Source organism: Lissotriton helveticus, chromosome 1_2 (genome assembly GCF_964261635.1).
Source record: "Lissotriton helveticus chromosome 1_2, aLisHel1.1, whole genome shotgun sequence".
Taxonomy (NCBI): domain Eukaryota; kingdom Metazoa; phylum Chordata; class Amphibia; order Caudata; family Salamandridae; genus Lissotriton; species Lissotriton helveticus.
In genome coordinates, this window is record NC_136058.1 from 283,928,991 (window position 1) to 283,935,294 (window position 6,304).

Below are 6,304 nucleotides of genomic sequence, written 5' to 3' on the forward strand. Positions count from 1 at the left end.
ATGTAAAGACTAGGGGGCAGACTTACAAGAACTGGCGCATCTCTGCATATTAGCAGAGATGCGCCAGTTAATTTGCGTGACAGAAAAATAACCATGCGCCACCATGGATGCGCCGCATTTACAATGCGGTGCACCATGGCGCAAGGATAGACAAATGTGTGACGCATCTTTTGTCGTAAAGGCAATGCTTTGTTGGAGTCGTGTTGTAAGCACGACACAACTCCATCAATGGTCAGGAATGCCTATTCCCATCATGCTGCGTCAATCCTTACACCTGCTTCAAGGAGGTGCAAGGTTTTGACGCAGTGGCGTCGTAAAAGTGACCCAGTGAAATCTTGTAGATTTCACTGTATGACTTTTACGAGACTTCCTTACGACGGAACGCCCACCCGGCATACAATATACCTTGGCGCATGTACGCCGGAGTGGTGTTTGATTTGTCGACGACAGATCTCAAGCTGGGAGTGGCCGTAGTACTTATATTTGCATATTTTCTGTGCAATGCCATCAACTTCTTTTCTTTATTTTTCTGTGTTAAATTGTCAATTTTAACTTCTGTTAGTACCCTCAGATCTTTTACTCCTTCCCATTTTAATTAAAGTGAATATATAAATTATGACCATAATAAAAGTAGGTGGTACTTAGTCCTAGAGAGTGAAATTGCATCTTTACATGTTAAGAATTTAGCTCTTTACTATTTGTCAAGAAGGTTCTTCTTAAAGAGGAGTCATCTATTCATGGTTAACGAAAGATCTGGATAAATACTTTTGTTCTTATCTAAATTAAAATGGATTGGTGGATAGTCATATTGCATTAATTAAATGTTAATATTATGTTTACATTAAGAAGCGGAGTAAATGTTTACATTTGTCTTGTAGATATTGCTAACTATGTTAATGAATGGTAGATGTTGCCAGTTGATTTTGTAAACATAAACGAAAACAGCCATTCTCGTCGTTGTTTGCTGAAATTGCACAATTTTACCTAATTTTGAAAGCCTGGATCTTTTTAGTCCATGTAACCTCCATTCTAGTTTTGTTGCTAAATAGAATGCTTTGTGAGAAGTTGTCTCTCCAGACGTAAATAAATGATTACAACAAGCTTAAAGTAAAACAAAACAGACTTGCAGAGTGTAAAGTAGTGGGCCCTGCGCCGACTCGCTAAAGTAACAGTGACACTAGTGACATGGGTACTTACCTAACAGACCACGAGTTAGAGCACCTGGTCTTTTTTAGGTTCCACCTTCACAGCTGTGCTTGTGAAATCTATTGTTTATATTATAAACTTAAAAAAGGCCTTTCCTCCCTAGCCTCTCTTTCTTGGCTTCTGTGCTTGCCACTTACTTTTCCGTCAATCTATTTGTTTTAGCATGTTTTCCTGCATTTAAAAAGGCCTGTTCTTTGTCTGCTTCTCATATCAGTTTCCATGGTCACAATACTGTTAACATCTGCTTTGGTGGCACTCTTTTTTCAGAAAGTTTTCCCTCTTTTCTGTTTTTTCGTCTTGGAACATATATATAGCATCTGGAGAAAGTGATTTGCCCAGAATCACTGGATGTTGCGATGCCGAGACGAAAACAGGGATTACCAGCTCTCAAGTCAGCAGCTCTGGCCGCTGCACCACATCTTCTCCACGCCCGTGTTAGTGCCAGGGAGGTCCTTCCTTTGTCCCTAGCAATGAGTGAAGAAAACAGCATTAAATTCATCACACAGTCCAAACAGATGGATTACCGATGCTTGTATTGGCAGGGTCTCCTGACTGGTGACACCTGTGTTGTATTTGTGTTTTTGAAGACAATTCTGCTAGGGAGGGGCAGATAAATGACATGTCCAGCAGAACAGATGTCAAAAATTGGATTAATGGTGCATTCTACGACACATTGTTCATTATATATTGAAATGTCTGTGTCTACTGAAGGTCAAGACACTCAGGGGCTTATCTACAAGCTCCTGTGCGCTGCCAGAAATTCACTTTCGGTGACAGTCCGGCGGCGCACACTGCAGGGCCATTTCTACAAGGCCGTGTAAAGCCACCCTACGTGGCTTTTATCATGGCCTTGTAGATATGGATTAAGGCAACGCAGCGAAAGTTGCTGTGTCGCTTCACCCTGCAATAGGGAGGCGTGCCAAGGGCATTACTGTGGGTGTTCCCACATAACACCCATGGCATTGACTAAGGAGAATTAATATACCTGGGAATATGTCAAAAGGCTACACCTCCTAGGGGAGGTGTAAGTGAGGCACAAAGAGGAGAAATACCTTAATTTCTTCTCGCTTTTCCTGCGCACATAGAGGAAAAAAGCCTCTCGTAATTGTTTTTGTGCAAGAAGGTGTCTCTTCCTGCACAAAAACAATCATCCCTGCAACGCAGGCACCCTTGCACTATGGTGCAAGGGTGCTTGCGTTAGTTCATAGCAGCCCATTGTGCGGCAGTGAGGGGAAAAGGATAGAAATGTACGTATCTCATAGATTACTGCTTCTGCCGGTCCTTTTCTTTTGACTCAGGGCAGCGCATTAAGATTGTTTGCAGACTGCCCTGCGCCAAAACCTCATAAATGAGGCTGTTAATTTGAAAAGCTTGGCCACATTTTATAGCTCATTGTCCTAAAGTTCCCCTCAAAATTCTTCACTCCCCCTACCTTGCATCTCCTACCTCCACTAAAACATTAAGAAGTATATTTACATGGAAAGTGAAGGAGAGCGGCGTTAGCATTCTTGGGTTAATGCCACGCTCCGCCACTTTCCGAAAAGGCTTATTTACTAGCTCCTGTGCGCTGCCGGAAATTCACTTTCGGTGACGGTCCGGCAGCAAACACTGCAGGGCCATATCTACCAGGTCGTGTAAAGCCACCCTACGTGGCTTTTATCATGGCCTTGTAGATATGGACTAAGGCAACGCAGTGAAAGTTGCTGTGTTGCTTCACCCTGCAATAGGGAGGCGTGCCATGGGCATTACGGTGGGTGTTCCCACGTAACACCCATGGCATTGACTTACGAAAATTTAAAAAACCTGGGAATACGTCAAAAGGCTACACCTCCTAGGGGAGGTGTAAGTGAGGCGCAAATAGGAGAAATACCTTCATTTCTTCTCACTTTTCCTGCGCACATAGAGGAAAAAAGCCTCTAGTAATTGTTTTTGTGCAAGAAGGTGTCTCTTCCTGCACAAAAACAATCATCCCTGCAACGCAGGCACCCTTGCACTATGGTGCAAGGGTGCTTGCGTTAGTTCATAGCAGCCCATTGTGCGGCAGTGAGGGGAAAAGGATAGAAATGTACGTATCTCATAGATTACTGCTTCTGCCGGTCCTTTTCTTTTGACTCAGGGCAGCGCATTAAGATTGTTTGCAGCGCTGCCCTGCTCCAAAACCTCATAAATGAGGCTGTTAATTTGAAAAGCTTGGCCACATTTTATAGCTCATTGTCCTAAAGTTCCCCTCAAAATTCTTCACTCCCCCTACCTTGCATCTCCTACCTCCACTAAAACATTAAGAAGTATATTTACATGGAAAGTGACGGAGAGCGGCGTTAGCATTCTTGGGTTAATGCCACGCTCCGCCACTTTCCGAAACGCAATACCAACGTATTTAAAACAATACTCTGCAGGCCTGTGTTTCCCCACTGTCCTTGTGCAAATTACAGCTGCCTAGCCCCAACGCAGGCACCCTTGGAAAATAGTGCAAAGGTGACTGCGCAGGGCGAATGATTGCTTATGTACAGAAAGGGATACCTTTCTGCACATAAACAATCATGTATGGCGTTTTGTTGTTTTTATATGTGCTACATTAAACAGTACATATAAAAACAGCAAAAACGAGGTGATATAAAGCATTTCTCCTCATTACTCCATGTAAAGACTAGGGGGCAGACTTACAAGAACTGGCGCATCTCTGCATATTAGCAGAGATGCGCCAGTTAATTTGCGTGACAGAAAAATAACCATGCACCACCATGGATGCGCCGCATTTACAATGCGGTGCACCATGGCGCAAGGATAGACAGATGTGTGACGCATCTTTTGTCGTAAAAGCAATGCATTGTTGGAGTCGTGTTGTAAGCACGACACAACTCCAGCAATGGTCAGGAATGCCTATTCCCATCATGCTGCGTCAATCCTTACACCTGCTTCAAGCAGGTGCAAGGTTTTGACGCAGTGGCGTCGTAAAAGTGACTCAGTGAAATCTTGTAGATTTTACTGTATCACTGTTATGAGACTTCCTTACGACGGAACGCCCACCCGGCATACATTATACCTTGGCGCATGTACGCCAGAGTGGTGTTTGATTTGTCGACGACAGATCTCAAGCAGGGAGTGGCCGTAGTACTTATATTTGCATATTTTCTGTGCAATGCCATCAACTTGTTTTCTTTATATTTCTGTGTTAAATTGTCAATTTTAACTTCTGTTAGTACCCTCAGATCTTTTACTCCTTCCCATTTTAATCAAAGTGAATATATACATTATGACAATAATAAAAGTAGGTGTTACTTAGTCCTAGGGAGTGAAATTACAACTTTACATGTTAAGGATTTAGCTCTTTACTATTTGTCAAGAAGGTTCTTCTTAAAGAGGAGCCACCTATATATAGTTATCGAAAGATCTGGAAAAATACTTTTGTTCTTGTCTATACTAAAAAGGATTGCTGAATAGTCATATTGCATTAATTAAATGTTAATATTATCTTTTAATTAGAAGCGGGGTAAACGTTTACATTTGTTTTGTAGATATTGCTAACTATGTTAATGAATGGTAGATGTTGCCAGTTGATTTTGTAAACACAAACGAAAACAGCCATTCTCGTTGTTGTTTGCTGAAATTGCACAATTTTATCTTATTTTGAAAGCCTGGATCTTTTTAGTCCATGTAACCTCCATTCTAGATTTGCTTCTAAATAGAATGCTTTGTGAGAAGTTGTCTCTCCAGACGTAAATAAATGATTACAACAAGCTTAAATGTAAACAAAACAGACTTGCAGAGTGTAAAGTAGTGGGCCCTGCGCCCGCTCGCTAAAGTAACAGTGACACTAGTGACATGGGTACTTACCTAACGGACCACGAGTTAGAGCACCTGGTCCTTTTTAGGTTCCACCTTCACAGCTGTGCTTGTGAAATCTATTGTTTATATTATAAACTTAAAAAAGGCCTTTCCTCTCGAGCCTCTCTTTCTTGGCTTCTGTGCTTGCCACTTACTTTTCCTCCAATCTATTGGTTTTAGCATGTTTTCCTGCATTTAAAAAGGCCTGTTCTTTGTCTGCTTCTCATATCAGTTTCCGTGGTCAAAATACTGTTAACATCTGCTTTGGTGGCACTCTTTTTTCAGAAAGTTTTCCCTCTTTTCTGTTTTTTCGTCTTGGAACATATATATAGCATCTGGAGAAAGTGATTTGCCCAGAATCACTGGATGTTGCAATGCCGAGACGAAAACAGGGATCACCAGCTCTCGAGTCAGCAGCTCTGGCCACTGCACCACATCCTCTCCACGCCCGTGTTACTTGTCAGGGAGGTCTCTCCTTTGTCCATAGCGATGAGTGATGAAAACAGCATTAAATTCATCACACAGTCCAAGCAGATGGATTACCAATGCTTGTGTTGACAGGGTCTCCTGACTGGTGACACCTGTGTTGTATTTGTGTTTTTGAAGACAATTCTGCTAGGGAGGGGCAGATAAATGTTATGTCCAGCAGAACATCTGTCAAAAATTGGATTAATGGTACATTCTACGACACGTTTTTCATTATATATTGAAATGTCTGTCTCTACTGAAGGTCAAGACACTCAGGGGCTTATCTACAAGCTCCTGTTCGCTGCCGGAAATTCACTTTCGGTGACGGTCCGGCGGCGCACACTGCAGGGCCATATCTACAAAGCCGTGTAAAGCCACCCTACGTGGCTTTTATCATGGCCTTGTAGATATGGACTAAGGCAACGCAGCGAAAGTTGCTGTGTTGCTTCACCCTGCAATAGGGAGGCGTGCCATGGGCATTACGGTGCGTGTTCCCATGGCATTGACTTATGATAGAGCGCGCGAGGTCACCCAGCCAATGATTTCGCCGTTTCCGGCTACAGGGCCCATATACTTTCAATTCACACTATTCATTGACCAGGCGACTTCACGGGCTGCTACCAATTGTGTGCGTGTTCCCTATCGTTATGACTCAGTGTACCCGACTTACCATCCACCGACACGGGTACCTATGACTTCAATGGATCAGGGGCCTAGCTGTAAAAGGAAAGGCAGCAAATGCAATTTCAAATGACATTCAATATTGTTTAAATGACCACGGACAACTGGAAGTTTTAAAATGTTT

At 42.8% G+C, this 6,304-nt stretch overlaps 1 non-coding gene across 1 annotated transcript; it reads left to right on the plus strand.

The window, feature by feature from the left end:
* Positions 1-4,520: 4,520 nt before the first annotated feature.
* LOC144808164 (U7 small nuclear RNA) lies at positions 4,521-4,576 on the plus strand. Its single transcript, XR_013606690.1, has one exon. It is a non-coding gene; the product is annotated as a U7 small nuclear RNA (small nuclear RNA).
* Positions 4,577-6,304: the final 1,728 nt, after the last annotated feature.